The 17,517-nt window shown below is 36.6% G+C and overlaps 2 long non-coding RNA genes across 2 annotated transcripts; one reads left to right on the top strand and one right to left on the bottom strand.

Annotated features, from left to right (window-relative positions):
- Positions 1-1,918: 1,918 nt before the first annotated feature.
- Positions 1,919-3,176, top strand: LOC147488216 (uncharacterized). Its single transcript, XR_015202204.1, has 2 exons — positions 1,919-2,770; positions 2,874-3,176. It is a non-coding gene; the product is annotated as an uncharacterized LOC147488216 (long non-coding RNA).
- A 4,560-nt stretch (positions 3,177-7,736) lies between these two features.
- LOC147488215 (uncharacterized) lies at positions 7,737-9,762 on the bottom strand. Its single transcript, XR_015200817.1, has 4 exons — positions 9,648-9,762; positions 8,969-9,060; positions 8,165-8,225; positions 7,737-7,988 (listed from the first exon to the last, which is right to left on the bottom strand). It is a non-coding gene; the product is annotated as an uncharacterized LOC147488215 (long non-coding RNA).
- Between the last annotated feature and the right edge of the window lie 7,755 nt (positions 9,763-17,517).

Genomic DNA, 17,517 nt, shown 5'->3' with positions numbered 1-17,517 from the left:
CGGTACTTTCGGTGTTCTCTGGAACATCCGGAATATCCGCGTAAAGGGGTCCGAAAAGATGAAGGACTTCGACTTTAGGGTTGCCACTCAATTCGACTAGCTCCTAAAAGCTCAATCTGGCGGCCGAGTGTTATGAATATTATCGCGATAGGTCCCCATACCCCCCTCCTTTCTGATGAAGCCCCCCCATGCTTGAATCGTGGAATCAGTCATGAGTCTCATCCTCTTCCAACCTCTTCAACACAAGATGCATCACACGAAAATGTTCGTACCACCAATCTTGTCATCAATAGATAAAATACAATATCAATATATATATAAACATGTCAACATTAATAATTAGATAAATAAATGAAATGAAACAATAACTTAATAAATAAGACTTACCGGTATAATCCAAACAAAGCCGCACAAATTGCCTTTTAGCTTTCGCCTCAATCTAAGGGTCTAGCCAATCCAGTAAAGGTATGCCAAGATGGATTGACCCGGTCCATAATCCCACATCCTCTCTACGCCCGAGACAAATGCCATCCACCGATCGTAAAATAACTATCGGATATCCAAATAATACCGCACCAACAAAGTAGAAGAGGAAGGCACGTGACATACTCGTGGATCGACTCTCACCAATATGATAGTCTTTTCTCGCTTCTCCTTGAGTCTATTCAAATATTTCAAGTAAACCAACTCATATTTATAGCTCCTCCCTTAAACCGCTTTCACCGATAATCTCAAAACTTCGTCTTGCTTTCATCATCTTCAACCAAATCAAAACCTTCAAAAAGAAACTCATCGCCGTAGTAAAACCTCTAAAGTTTCATCAAAAGGAACGGCATCTCCATAACCAATTGGGATACCCGTGAGCATTATGAAATCAAGAGGGTAATCCCAAGCTCACCCCATGGGGAAATGGAATGTGTGGGTAGTTTGCCACCACTGCTCAACTATCCCAAACAACAACGCCTGATCATTTTGTCCCAAATTAGAATTTAAAAACTCCCAAATAGTGTGGCGGATATAATATCGGAAACCGTGACAAAATTAGGATCCGTTTTTTATTTCATACAACGCCACCACGACCTGAACATTTGAAAGTGCACAACGACTTTTCATAAGTGTACTTCCTACATTCAACAAACACGAATACGATATAATTACAACTATTTTTTTTTTAAATAATGCGACAAATTCAAACTAATTACACAACAACAAACTTGATATAAACTAACATAAATAATAATAATTAACATAAAAAAATCAAAACTTACTTGAGACTCATACACTCGATTTGCTACGTGTCGGACCGATGTTGACGCTTAATGGTGGGTGTTCCTCGATTTCCGCACGCGGTAGAAAATTAAACCCAAGTTCAATTTAGTCCTCCTCGCCCACATTTACGCGTTCTCGACGACGATCTTTTGCCCCTTTTTTGGAAATTTTAACATTTCCAAACCATCTTAATGCTCTTCATGTGGTGAGGTTGGTGGGGATGGGTTGGGGGTGGAGAAGTCATTATGAATGGAAATTTGTGTTAAAAGGTTGTTAATGGAGGCTACAAAATCGGAATTTTGGCTGAAAATGAAGTGAAAATGGAGCCTGTTCGCGTCTGTTGATATTGAGCCATCAACGGGATGTTACATCCCGTCTCGTTATAAAATATCAGACGAGATGTTACATTCCGTTTCGTATAAAAAACCTCCAGACGGAATCCAACATCCCGTCCGAAGTATTTTTTTATCACCTCTGCATTGCACAACTTCACCTTGTTTTTCACCGGATTGGTGAAAAGGAGAGTGAAAAGTGATGAGGTGGCGGTGATAGAGGGGGGGAAAACTATCACATGCATTGCAAATGCTCTAACAACTACCACTCTACCACCATAATCTTTTAGGGCTCTGAGGATTGCTAAGAGGTTGCCATTTCTTTTAAGATGTACCAACATTTAAAGGGACACAAAAAGCAACAGATAACGTTAGTAGTTGTAAGCCAGCCAAAATAGTAGGAAGAAGATACCCATATTTGGTTTCCTAGAAGATGAAGAAATAGATCTCGACTCCGTTGATGAAGTCGAAACATATCTTGAGGTCTACAACGCCTTGGATCTCTGTACAGATGAAGAGGAACTCTATGGGGTGACCAAGAACTTGATTACCAATGTTGAAAAGAGTGGACTGATGGGAAAGGGTTTCAATCTCCCCACTTTCATTTTAGAGGAAACAATTCTGGTCTTTTTTATTTTGTCGATGAATTGGAGGAAGAAAAGGATAATCAGGTGCCGACAAATCTGGAGCTTGATGACGGAAAGATGCAGGTGCAAGGCCTAACTCTTACGGTGAGAAATTTGAAATCTTTCGATTTCTATTTGTCTTTAATGGAAAAAAAAAATATCTTGTCGAAGTTTTTGGGGCTTTTAATCCCTCCACCATGGATGGATGAGTACTACCAGTTCCGGCAATCGTCTATGCCGATGAACCTTAATGGCTTGACGCACCCCGCTACAAAAAAACACACCAAAATCCTTTCTAAGTTTTGCCCCATATATGTAGAGTGGTGGGTTGTCCAGGTTTGGTGGAAGAAGAAGAGAAAGAAGAAAAAGAAAAAGATTGATTGGAAGAAAAGAAAGAAAGAGAGGAAGAAAGCAAAGGAGTGGGGATGGAAAGGTTGTGAAAGCCAATGGCGCTGCTGGTGTTTTTTTGTGTGGAGATGTCCGGTTTGGAGACGAGCAATATTGTGTATGGAGGTCTTGCATTGGAGGGTGCATTTTCTCACGGTACAATCAAAATTTGGAAGAGGAGCTTCTGTTGTTCGTCTCCACTGTACTATCTCTATGTTTCTCCTTTAAATATTTGAAGAATGTTTCTTGTCTTGCTCAGGTTGATAGGTTGTGGTGTTGCAATCTTAAGAGCTCCGATTGGAGTGTAGAAGGATACATGGTGAAGCAAGGAGTGGAGATTGCTGCTATCTCTATGCATCACTGTCGAGAGAGAGAGGAATGTTCGAATGCTATTCCTAAAGTGGTTCAATGTGTGGCTGTTGTGAGCTGGAGAGTGGAAGATGATCCATTTTTTGTTTTCATTCAAGCACCAAAATATGGCCGATATATATTGTTTTTTTGGTACACCGATATCGATATTTTTGATATATATCTATCAAATATTGAATTTTTTTTTTCGATATATATTGAAATTTCCGATATAAAATTTTATATCACCAATATAATTGATATATATGATGTTTATGATATATATCATTTGATTTTTTGACCATCTTTTAATATAAATCTAATATTTCCAATATATTTCCGATATTATATATCCAATATTTTCAATATTTTAAATAATTTAGACTGGTTACAAAAACAATAGATATATTCGATATATATCAGTTTTTGGGTACACTGATATATTCACCAATATCGATATTTTGGTCTTTGGTTTCATTATGGCGTGTGTTTTATTTTATTTGTAGGTGTATTTGCTCTTTCAAGTATGTGTTTTGTGGTCTACCATTGGAGTGTAATAATGAGCTTCATGGTGGCCCTGGTTTTGGACCCAGTTCTTGTAGATTTTTAGGCTCTTTGGTTTGGTTGGACTATTTCTGGCTGTGCATATATTGGTGGTGATATATGGTTTGTGTTATCTATTCTCGTATATTAACTCCTTTGAGCTTTTCATCAGCTCTATTTTGGAGCCAGTTAATTCTGCTATGTTATGAACCTAGCTTTTGTTGTGCGGCAATGTACCGCTGTGTACGTGGGGCATAGTTTCGACTATTGCCAATGCAACTACTGTTCTTTGACACTACATGTTTGGTGGTTCAAGAACTTTGGAGAGCAACTTTGAATAATTTTCACTGTGTAAAGGTTTAAAACTCATAGACACCTTCATTATATGCATAACATAGGGCAATTGGAACTGATATTGATGGTTTTGTTTATTAAAATAAGAGGGGATGGGAGGGGAGCTTGTTATGTTATTTGAATACAACTAGATATCATGTGGGGTGGCGTGTGGTGGAACACAATCAAATAAACACTCAAGCCGTGCAGCCACGACAATATAAATCTCATTCAGTCGGCGATCTAATTTCTATACTACTATTTTGGGTAATCATAAAATCAGTTTTGTTGTTCTTTTCCTTCATTGTTTAAGTGCAAAGTGCAGTTAGCATTGGAGATTGTACTATCGTGGCTGTTTGCACAGGAATAACAGATGGTAAACAACCTTAAAGAGGCGACCTTCTCCATGCCTCAGCTTTGTTGTAGCAATTGTTATCTATGGGAGAAGTAAGAGAAGGCGCGGGTCGCGCTGTTGGCCTGGCAAAGTCAAGGGCGGGACGCGCTCAATCGCCTGGAGGTTCGTTAAGACAAGAGCGTGGGTCGCACCTTGAGCAAGACTAATTTGAACGTGGGGAGTGCCCTAGTCGGTTTTGACAGAGATTTGTTAGATTTGTATGTGTTCTATAAAGGAAAGTCTCTAATTCTTTTAGAAACCATAGACACGAATATGCACTCATGTTGTGCTATATAAACAACTCTGTAACACAAACCTAAATCAACCAAGCAATAAAACATTTCTTCTCCCGTGGACGTAGATCACTGCATTGGCACCGAACCACTATAAATCATTGTGTTTTGTCTCTTTAATTAGGTGTTAAATTCTACATGGTATCAGGGCAGAGCTCTTAATCTCTCCTCTAAACCAACCTAAACAAACAAAACACTATGACAGATCCAAAACCAGATCCAAAGTCTGCTGTTACAACAGAGATTGATTTTAATCCCGGTTGGAAGCTGTCATCAATTCTTTTGAATGGAACAAACTATATACATTGGTCTATGGTTGTTTCGCTATCTCTGGGTGGCAAGAGAAAATTGAGATTTGTTAATGGTACAAAGGTGTGTCCTACCATTAATGATGCCGAATATGAGAATTGGGTTTCCAATTATCAGCTTGTTCGATCTTGGTTGCTCAATTCGATGGAGTCAACTATTGCTGGAATATTTACTTTCTCTAATTCTGCAAATGAGATGTGGGATTCAATTGAAGATTTATACGGAAACCAGAACAATTATGCATGTGTGTTTGAACTTCAACTTGCAATAAGTGTTTTGCAACAAAGTGAGAAAACTTTTACAGAACACCTTAGGAATTTGAAGAAATTGTGGGATAAGTTAAACATTTATCCACTACTAAAAAAATGACATATTATGACACTTGGTTTTTATCTATCTTGACGGCTTTGTTAAAAATCGTCAAGATAGGTGTTTTAGTATTATTTTTATGACGGCTATTGCAACATTATGTCATGTATGACATAAGCGTTAAGAAAATATAATAAATTTATGACGGCTGTTGAAACATTATGTCGTGTATGACACAAGCGTCAAGAAAATATAATAAATTTATGACGGCTGTTGCAACATTATGTCGTGTATGACACAAGCATCAAGAAAATATAATAAATTTATGACAGTTGTTGCAACATTATGTCGTGTATAAGACATGCATCAAGAAAATATAATAAATTTATGACGGCTGTTGCAATATTATGTCGTGTATAAGACAAGCGTCAAGAAAATATAATAATTTTATGACAGTTGTTGCAACATTATGTCGTGTATGACACAAGCATCAAGAAAATATGATGGTGTTTCTAAAACAGTCAAATTAGCAATAGAATAAACCGTCAACCTTCTCACAATTTTTTGGGCACCAGCTGAGTTGGACCATTTTCGCTTTCACTTAAATCGTCAACAACTTAACAAATAAAAATGACATTCAATTAAACCGTCAAAAACTTAACAAAAAAAAAAACAAAATCAATATACTCCTCACTAAGAATTGAACTATCAATAGACTCCTCACTTATGCACTACACTAAAACTGTCATTTTCTAACGGAGCCAATTTTACATAAGTAACAGTTATAACTATTATTTACTGTGTCACGGATATATCCGATGGTAATGGGAGCAATCGTTAGAAAACATCTAGAATGATATTTTTTATTATTTTTAATAATTTGGTCACACTACGTTTGTATCCGTTAGTAAACCAATAATAAAAAAATAAAATCGAAACAAAAAGAAAGAAAACCAAAAAAAATATCAAACAAAAAAAAAATGAAATAACGAAAAATAGGTAGCGGGGAAATTTTGGTCATGCCCCTTTCTGTTCTCTCTCTCTCTCTTTCTCTCTCGTAAACCCTAACTAGTTAATTCTCTTCAACTTTCTCTCTCTCTCTCTCTTCCTATGGATTCCTCACGACCCTTATAGTTGAAAGGGAAAGCAAAAAATTAAGGGAGATCTGGAGAAGAAAAAAAACTCTGAAGATTTGAGAAAGTCGATGTTTTCACTTCGTGCTGGTCCTACTCCTTTTGATTGATGTTCGAATTAATAAATAAAGTTAATTAATGTTTGTTCGAAAATAACAAACATAAAGTTTCGCGAACCAACGTTGATACATGTTTTTCAATCAAGTACTCTCTCTATCTTTCTATTCATTTCGAATTATTTTTCTCAAATTCTCAATCTTTGGTCAAGTTCTAGGGGGTTTTGACGCTGTAATCTTTGAGAACTTGCAGACAAAGAAATTTGTTCTTGTTCATGGAGAAGGGTTTGGAGCATGGTGTTGGTATAAGACTGTTGCTCTGCTGGAGGAAGCAAGTCTGATTCCCACTGCCATGGATCTTTTGGGATCCAGGATCGATCGAACAGATACAGACAGTATATCAACCTTGGCTGATTACGCTAAGCCCCTGATTGATTATTTACATAACTTACCTGAAGAAGAAAAGGTGTGAGTGTGCTAGTGATGGTGTGATCTAGATTATTGTTTCATATATTTTGGTTGTAATCCTTTTGGACAATAGTGTGATATCTGCAGTTCTTCCTTAGGTTATTTTGGTTGGTCACAGTTGTGGAGGTGCAAGCATCTCATATGCTTTGGAGTGCTGCCCAAAAAAGATTTCAAAAGTAGTTTTTGTCTGTGCTACAATGGTTTTGGATGGGCAGAAACCTTTTGATGTGTTTGCTGAAGAGGTATGTTACCTTTAATTTCTTATGTGATCATAATTAAAACCAAATTATGGCCGTGAAGATGATACACACATCTTTCTCTTAGCTTGCGTTTCACCAACTGGCAACTCCTACTTGTGCTTTAAGTTAGTAACTTAGTACAGTCAAATGACAATTATATATCTTTAAACTAAGAAATAAAATTTACAAACCCCCACTACTAAAAAAGAGACATTTAATGACAGCTAAAAAATGTCATGAAATACATATAATGACACTTTCTAATTGAAAAAATAGCCATCATTATTGGGGGTGTCATAAAAAGTCTACCAAAACCATCATAAAGTTCATGACAGTTTCAGTTGAAATGTCAAGAAAAATCCCTTTTTAATGTGTGAAATTAGTTCAAAAACGTCATAAAGAGACATTGTTTATGACATTTTTTTTCATAAACCTGTCATGATTTAATGGCAAAAGGCGTCAAGATATAATTCGCTTAATGACATTTATACTACAAACGTCATAACAAGTTTATGATTTTTCAAAAAAAAATTAAAAAATTAAAATTAAAAATAAAAACAAAAATGCAATTCCCATATTGTAAACCTTTACAGTTGTTATGCTCATTACCATAAACTAAAACCATACCATAACAGTGTAGAATAAACTTCAATTCTCAATCATTTTGTAAATATTGTCAATAACAAGATCATAGCATTCAATGATCTAAAATACATTTTATTTTCCTACATTTGAACACATATCCTAAAAAAAAAATTAAATTGCCGTCCAAAACTTAGACTTCGGCCTGTCACTTTCCTTCATCGATCGAATGAACCATTTTCTGAATCATATGTAACTAACTATGTAAGTCTTTCAATTCAACTTACAACGGCCTTGTACATGGATCCAAGTGAACTCCAATGCCCCAGGTGAACTTCAACAAACCTCTAAGAGTTCCCAAGACAACCTAGTTTGCAATTAGTGGTGTCAATACAAGTCTAAAGAAAAGCATATTCATGCGAAACATGAGCTAGTACCACATATATATACATGGCTCAATAATCAAACTATCTTTTACTAATTTAAACAAACAAAACATGCATGAAAATAAGCAGACCATATATTGGTTATGTAGGTTCCTACCTTCGCACGTTTCCTTATAGCCGCTCAATCCAAATAACAAACTATACCCCCTCATTAGCTCCTAGAAACCATGTATACATTATTAAAAATTTAAGAATTATCCACTTGTAATGATATTTATTTACCGTTTAGAAATATGGAATATACTAGTGAGTATAACGATAAGAATGAAATATTAAATGCTACCAATATTCTAATTAGCATTCTACCCTTATATTTAGCATAAACTAAATCCTATGCTGCTAAAGGTCATCCCTCAAGCCACTGCCAGCCTCTGCCAGGCCATCTTCACTCCTCTGACATATATGGAATACTAAACATCTTCTATCCACTTCCAACTACTAAAATCAGAACTACCATCCACAATTATATCATTTAGTCGTACCTACATATCAATCAATCACTTAAAACCCTCACATACAATAGTCCAAACATTTACAGATGGTAGCTAAGTCTAATGGTTTCTACATGGTCTGTACAATATAGAACAACACCCGAACACTTGCTGTGATATATTATATATCCCTAAACAATATAGAACCGCACCCCAAGCATTATATTATACAAGCTAAAACTTGCTTCCAGTACCATATCATACTCCTTGGTATTTGTTTCTAATTCCACTGAATTCAAATGTTCATAAGAACTACATCAAATAACTATAGATTGCAATTCTCACTTATTGCAAGCTTCTAAACACTACTAAAAGGAAAGTAAAAGAATAGGTATTATGTAGAAACATCACCAAGCTACCTTCATATATATTACCCATTCACTAAACAATAAATTTGATAAGCTTCTTACCAAATGAGCAAGTATTTCTTCCTTATGTCAGCCAGTGCTTTGTTTCCTTGTTGTCTACTATATTCAGCAGTGTTCTTCACTCTCTAAATTCACTACAACAACATAACATCCCAATTCAAGTCTTACAAAAAAATCTATTGCAATCCAACGAAGTCTATAACACTTAACATGTCAACAACATACATACAATCTATAGTTTTTCTTATAGGTAGTTGAATAGCTAACATGCATGCACATAACCAATACCAAGTGAAAGCTTTCCTAAGCATCTTAACAAACAGTTAAACATTAGCATTTAGTACATTGTACCTTCTAAAGCTATGATGCAACTGGGGTAAAGAAGCCACTGCACGCACAATGGTTGAAATGCTAATCTTACATCAACTATCATATAAAACTGATAGTTTAATTTCAATAATCAAGTATCAACTCCATACGTGTCCACATTAAAGGTTCAATTGATGACAACAAATATTTTAGCAAGAAGACACACAGGACAGAGAAGCTCAATGCCAGATTGAAGCAATTCAAATTCAAGTAAAGCATATCTAACACAGTTACAACAAACTTGATTGATTCATAGTTATAATGCTAACGTAAACAGAAAAAACACAAATTCTAATATAAAACAGATCTGAAACATTGAGAAATAAAAGATCGATAAAAGAAATTGAATTACCTTAAATTTTATATCATCACAAGGATAAATCAGCAACAACAGGTAACAATTGATGAAGAGAACAATTACGAATCACTCATTGATAATGAAAATTTCTCACCACTAATAAAAGACCTACAAAGAAAAACCACTTAGTCAAAAAAAAAAAAAAAAAAAAAAGTAAGAAAGAAAATAAGGAGATGGAATGTTTGACATGGCAATACTTCAATGTGAATCTCATTCGAATCCAAAGCTAGATTTTCGATCCCAAGTAGTTGTTTCTTGTTTTGTTCGTATTAGGAGAAAGAGGGTTCCTTTGCTCCGAGATTTCAGAGAAATTTACGAACGATTCGAAGAGAGAAATGTTCAAGAAAGAAAGGAGGATTCTTTGACATGGCAGCAAGAAAGGAGAAGTTACTATTAGTTTATTACTAGATCTGAATAGACAAGCTTCGCGGCTGTCTCGTTTTAATGAACTCTTCAAGTTATTTAGCTAACCCTAGAAAAGGAGGCTTATTAGCTAGTGTTTCGAGAGAATGGTAGAGGAGGGACAAAAATCGGTTTCGAGAAGAGAGGCACAATATTGTGTGGGAACTTAATTCTTTTCTTTTCTTTTTTTCCATTCTTTTTTCATGTATCTCTTCTTTTCTGGTGAGACCGTGAGTGGTCTGTTGACTCTCGTGGCTTAGTGGCTTGACTCCCGAAAGCAAAAAACGTGAAAAACAGAAAGCCCATGACGGTTAACATAAAATGTGTCATAAATTTTCTTGACGCTTCTCTTAATAACGTCATAGATTAGGCAAAGCCGTCATAATAAAAATGGTCTAACTGACGGTTTTAGAAAACTCGTCATAAAATCTCAATATTTTCTTGACACCTACTCCATACACGACCATACAAAGATGCAAACAACCGGCCATAAAAATCACTGTAAACACTTATCGCGGATCAAGTTTTCAACAAAACCGTCAAGATAGAAAAAAAAAACAGCCATCATGACAAGTCTTTTTTTTAGTAGTGCCCTACTGGCTTTCGATCAGTCAAGTAGGACATGCTTGTGGGACTCATACAATGATACAAGTAATTGGGTGGCCCAGCCTAATGATGTATCGGCTAGTATGTCTCAGTATGTGTAGTATCTATTGTCTTCCGAACTTTTCAATCAACTTGGATGACGACAATCGTAATAACATATTTGCTCTAGAAGTTAAATGTGATTCCAAGTCATAACAAGTTTACCTCAAGGATGAGATCAAGGGATTGAAATACTTAAACTCGTCATATTGTTAGGGGGTCGGATCATACACATAAAAACAAACTCCTTAGTGCTTACTGCATAGAGAGTTGAAATTAGAAACAGCTCACTCATAAGAAGGTATTGGATCAGAAGGCAGCCTTAAGTTTTAAATATCATACGATATTTAATACTTCTAAAAAATATGCAGATGGGATTCTACTTTAAATTTTATCTTCTAGTGGGATAAATTTTATCGATTGTATCTGCATGCATGGTTTGTTCTAGTTACAAATGCTAATCAGTTCATTCATATTAGCCTGAAGTTTTTCCACTAGACATTTCAAATTATGTAGAACACAGATTCAACACCATCAATGCATCTCTCCATAGGTCTAATTTCTTACATTTTTTTTTGCTTGGCAATTTCTTACGTTCTTTCCTTTGTATATTAGGTAAAAGGTTATTTGTGTATACAGATAAGATATCCTACAGTGGTGTATGTTTGGGGCTTAACCAACATGATTCTCTGTCATAGTAGCGTTGATTGTATCTCTTTCATTTAGTAGTTATATGATTATAATTTTAGTTTACTTAATTAAACAAACTAACACATTCTTATCCAGCGGCCTAGATTTGAGCACTTCCAATGGAGATTTAAAACCAAGAACCCGACTGGGAAGACGATTAATCAAATAAGCAGCAGTTAAGGCGCCATGAGACCAGTATTGCTTAGGAACATTTATGCCCAACATAAGAGCACGAGTGGTCTCCAAAATGTGTCTGTTCTTTCTTTCAGCCACGCCATTCTGCTGAGGTGTGCCAACACAGCTAGTTTGATGAATTATCCCCTGGCTACGAAGGTACTCAGGTAACACACCTTTGCAAAACTCAGTGCCATTGTCAGATCTAAAAGTCTTGATTTTTCCAACAAACTGATTAGTAATCATATTATGAAAATCCTTGAAAACATTCACAACCTCAATCTTTGATTTCAACAAATATAGCCATGTAGCACGAGATTTATCATCAATAAACAACACAAAATACTTATGGCCATCATAAGAATTAACAAGAGCAGGTCCCCATAAATCAGAGTGAATTAACTCAAACAATTTATTAGACATAGAATGCGAATTTGGGAACGGTAAATGAGTTTGTTTAGAAAATTGACAAAATTCACAAACATCATTAGAGTTTATAGAAACATGCGGAAATAAATTTGACTGGACATGACTAGATGGGTGCCCAAGTCTTTTATGCAAAATGCGACTCTCAAGCAAACCACTAGCTTGACACGCCTTCTTATTTGACTTTAACAGATAGAGTCCATTGGAATAAATTCCTTCACCAATGTAACGCCCCGAGACCCATCACGCATCCCGAGGACATGGAGATAAATCTCGAGGCGGTCGCTATCCCAATTCTATTGAAATTTCGGTGGAGTTTCTTTTGTTTAATCGACGTTTCGTATACGAAAACCTGTCATAAAACCTGGACATCGCATAATACCCTTCTAACAGCCATATATATGTAAAATCTTAACTTTATACACAACAGTGATGTCCATATACATATCCAAAAATGTTTAAGATTAACTACACTCCAATACATCAGTTATTACATCCAAAATGAGCTAGCTCTCAATATATACAACCAAAGAATGAACTAGACTCTATACAACCCAAAATGAACTTGACTCTGCCCCTCGTCAAGCATAGGGGAAACCATCCAAATCCTCATAACCATCCTCACTAGGGGTAGGGAAAGCCTCCTCCGCATCTGGCTCGGCTAAAATGTTAATGTAAGATGAGCAAACACTATGCCCAGTAGAAACGCACATAACCAATAAATAGTCTACTTATAGCAAACATTTAAAACATGCAGGTTTTCCATAATAATAATCAAAATATCGTGACTATATAATAAATCACTAACTAGCATAAATCATATCGGCATGCTTCTTTAATATTCAAAATAGAGTTTTCACAATCATCATACAACTATTGTGGCCGCTGCATCCTATTATAATGGTGAGGGTACGACTGGTACTCAGCCTTAGTCACAAGCATATCTCGATTCAGTACTTCCCAGTGTGAACCATGCACCGTTGTTTTCCTGATTTTACTGGCAGGGAGCTAAAATGTCATTATTGTGTTCGTACACACAAAATCCCTAAAGCTTTTAAGGCTCAGGTGGGCCCTGTGACCATGACCCCCATACGGGCTATCACCTAACTTACGGTGGTCAACCGCTCGGACGATCAGAGACCGGGATCCCGACACATCTAGGAGTGGACTAAACTCTCACTCCTCGCGTCTAAACCTCATCGAGGTAACATGTAACCTCACACAAGCTAAGCACCATACAACGTGACACATACAAACATGGTTATCTAGAAAAGTAGAAAAGGAATTCTCGGACTACATCCAGTGATGCATCTCTTTAAAGGTGGCCCACCACCTCGAAAGGTGTACGCCACAATTGGAATCCTAGAGCGAACTGCCGTCTCCGGAAATGCAACAACAGTTCCTTCTTTATAGGAATTCACAATTCCTTTTCTAAATCCCCTCGTGATAAGCATAGTAATATATATATATATACTCGTATTACCGGTTATTTCCAAAAATACTATAGATACATATTTAGTTTTTCTTTTAAAACTGTTGGTTCTGTATGTGTGAGTTCCTAGATTCCCAACCGTCGATTCAATACAACCTATGACTCAAATGGGCCAGTCATAGTAAATGACAACCGATGATTCCCAAACGGTGAATCATCGAAAATAACAACAATCATATCCATAGAGCAATCCAGAACCTCACACATAGTTACAAACAATCGGGTAATCCATACCCACATAGAAAAATCCATCTCTCTTTCTCCTTCCTGAGACAAGAGACGATCAACCCTTCCTAAAACTAGTTTTTTTCTCTTTTAACGAAAGAAAACAATCCCAGCTACCCAGATTTTACAAAAATCATTTCACACGAAAGCTATCCATATATCTAGTTTATATCGAGGAAAATACAATGCAAAGCATGAATATCACATATACATGCATGGTTGATACGCAAACTATCTCTTATCAATTCAAATCATACATGAAAATAAGCAGGCTATATATTGGTATGTAGGTTCCTACATTAGCAAGCTCCGTTCTTCTCAAGCCCACTTAACCGAATCAAGCCCGCTTCACCGAATCCACTCTTATTTAACTCCTATAACAGCGTATACACGTAGGTTATTAGAATTTATTGAACGAACGCGAAATTCTTATCTAACGTAAGTCGAGAAGAATCTCGACGCTAAAAATTTGGTTTCAGGTATATTTTCCTATAACTACTGTTACTCTGGTGCTACAGCCCATTTCTGACATTGTTACTCTGACGGTCTCTACAGGCTATTTCGAGCCACGGCAGGCCCTCCTATCAACGCCAATCATATCACATCCTAATTCCAACTACAACAAATTTCACCCCCTTCAATTCATATTAATTCTATTAATAAAATCGGTGGGTGTTTCTTCTCCTCCACTCCATAATCAACATGACAGTAAAAAAGGTATAGAACCAACATGAATTTCTCAAAATGTAGTGAATAAACAATAATTCTTACCAAGCCAGTAAAGATATCCTCTTTAGCTTTCTTCGCCACCAATTCGCTAAGCTCTACCTTTTCCAAACAAGCTACTGCCGAATACATCACCACCCCATTCAATTAATTTCGTTAATACAACCCAATCCTATCGAAATTGAATCTAAATACGAAATTAAACTCACCTCGCTGTGATACGACGCAAATTCGAATTAATTTTGAAGCTTCACACTTGACTCTAGTGTTTACAAGAGATGGGTTGCGAATTTTTTTGGATTGAATCGATCGAAAAGGGGAGAATTTGGTTTTCTCTCTCCTAGGTTTTTAATAGTTGTGAAATTGAGAGAAATTGGTGCGATTTGTTATATATTTTTTTTGTCTTTACCTGTTTAGCTAATTAAGGCCCAAGCCCAAAATGTCTAAATTAGGCCTGAAGTTATAATTAAACTCCTAACCGCTAACTAATTTGACTTAGCATCGTAAATATTTTTTCAGCCCATCCAGCTTAATTTAATTTCCTACATTCTATCCCACCGCATGCTATAACGATAACCCACTCATGCATGTAAGCTGTTAACTCGTGCCAGCATCTAACGCAGAAAAGCCGCTAACCGACATTTTGTCTAATTTTCGCATATGAGTTGCTTACCTCACGTGGCTTATGAGTTCGAGTTAAGTTTCATTAAGTTATGTATGTTCGAAATGTAAACCCGACCGACCAATTACATAAATGTCCCTAGGTTAAATATAAAACTTACGAAAATACCTTTAACGAGAATTTGAGTCTTTACAACCAATCATCCTTTTCGACTTTCGATCCTGAAAGACGACAGAATTAAGAGAAAAAATGACATCACAATTTAAAGAATTTGTAAGTTTGTCAATAGATAAAAGTTGGACAGGGAAGGAAGGGACAACTAGAGCATCACTCTTGAGATTTTGATTAAAAAAATCCACTTGACCACTACCTAGAATGGAAACAGTGGAACCATTGGCTATGGAAATATTATGTTTTTCGGTTTTGGACACAAAATTATAGACAGTGGCAGGGCAATTAGCCATATGATCAGTAGCCCCCGAATCAATTATCCATGAGTTACTATTTTCTGGCATAATAAATTACCTGACACATGATCATCTCTCTCATTTGCGAGTGTTTGGGTGTATTTGTTATGTGCATCAGCAAGCTCTCCATCGAGATAAATTCGATGCTCGGGCTACTCGATGTGTTTTTGTTGGTTATTCTACCACTCAGAAAGGCTACATTTGTTACAATCCGGCAACAAGAAAACTGATTGTCTCTCATGATGTCCGATTTGTGGAATCTAAAGCCTTCTTTCAAAATCCAGTTATACTTGGGAATCGGTCCCAGGGGGAGTGTTTGGCAGATTTGGCACCTCTCCCAGCAGTTGGTGAAGCTATAGTTCCTGCCGAAGATGTTATTGAACCCACTGAAGATATGGGTTCTATTGAAGAGAGGACGCGCGGCCTCAATGATCGAAGCTAACAGGCGGTATCTCAAAATGAGCTACCGAGCGGCGCTAGCTCTAGTGCTCCTCCAGTGTCTCGACAATCAGAACGAGAGAGACGACCTCCTGTAACTCTTAAGGATTACTATAAATCTGATAGAGAACTGCATCCGCCAGTGATTCACAAGAATTTTTATTCCTTGCATGACGTTTCATATCCGCTACAGGAGTATATAACGTATGCCAATATCATTTCATCTCATTATGCTTTCTTGAGTACAGTCGATGATGTACAAGAACCCAAGAACTTTAGAGAAGCTAACTCTCATCTAGTATGGAGAAAGGCGATGCAAGAAGAACTTCGTGCTCTAGACGAGAATAAAACTTGGGAGATTGTTATATATGTTGCCTTACGAAAAGAAAATAGTTGATTGTCGTTGGGTGTTCAAAAACAAGTTCAACAGTGATGGTTCTTTAGAAAGGTCTAAAGCTCGACTCATTGCAAGGGGATTCACCCAAACATATGGTCAGGACTACAAGGAGACTTTTGCACCAGTTGCAAAGATGAACACATTTAGAGTTCTTGTATCTCTAGCTATTAATCAAGACTGGAAATTGTTTCAGATGGATATTAAAAATGCATTCTTACACGGTGATCTTAAAGAAGAAGTGTATATGAGCATCCCACCTGGACATCCAAAGGAGGCTAAGGTTGGATTAGTATACAAGTTAAAAAATGCTATCTATGGACTTAAACAATCTCCACGAGCGTGGTATGCCAAATTCAGTTATGTTCTAGCTATGACCGGTCTTAAGCGGAGTGATGCTGATCTTTCCTTATTTGTTAAGTCTAGCAAGTCAGGCTTGGTTATTGTTCTTATTTATGTTGATGACATTGTTATCACAGGTAATGACCATGTCGAAATCTCTAAGCTCAAGGATCTACTGCACAAGAAATTTTCCATCAAGGATCTTGGTATTATGAAGTACTTTCTTGGGATTGAAATTGCTTATTCAAAAAGAGGCATATTTCTTAATCAAAGAAAGTATGTGTTGGATCTTTTGAGTGAAGCAAGAAAACTGGAGATAAAACCAGTTGATTCTCCAACTGACAGTGGAGCCAAGTTGGATCACACCGGAGATCTTCTTACTTACATTGGTCAGTATTAGCGATTAGTTGGTAAACTAATATATCTAACTATTACCCGACCATATATTTTTTATGCAGTGAGCTTGGTTAGTCGTTTTATGCATGCCCCAAGGACTCCACATATGAATGTAGTTTCTAGAATACTGCAATATCTGAAAGGGTCGCCAGGCAGAGGAATTTGGATACGAAAAAATGGGCATACATCTATTACTGTTTATACAGATGCTGATTGGGCAAGATGTCCAATTGATCGGCGGTCTACTTCCGGTTATTGTACCTTTGTGGGAGGAAATTTGGTCACTTGGAAGAGCAAGAAACAGAGAAACTGAGTACAGGGTTATGGCTTCCACCACCAGTGAAATTATATGGTTTCGCACTCTTCTGAAGGATTTGTGTTTTGGTTTGCATATGCCAACTACACTTTGTTGTGATAATCAAGCT

Source organism: Coptis chinensis, chromosome 7 (genome assembly GCF_015680905.1).
Source record: "Coptis chinensis isolate HL-2020 chromosome 7, ASM1568090v1, whole genome shotgun sequence".
Lineage (NCBI taxonomy): Eukaryota > Viridiplantae > Streptophyta > Magnoliopsida > Ranunculales > Ranunculaceae > Coptis > Coptis chinensis.
The sequence above is the reverse complement of the archived record's forward strand: the minus strand, read 5'-3'. Positions and strand labels throughout refer to the sequence as shown.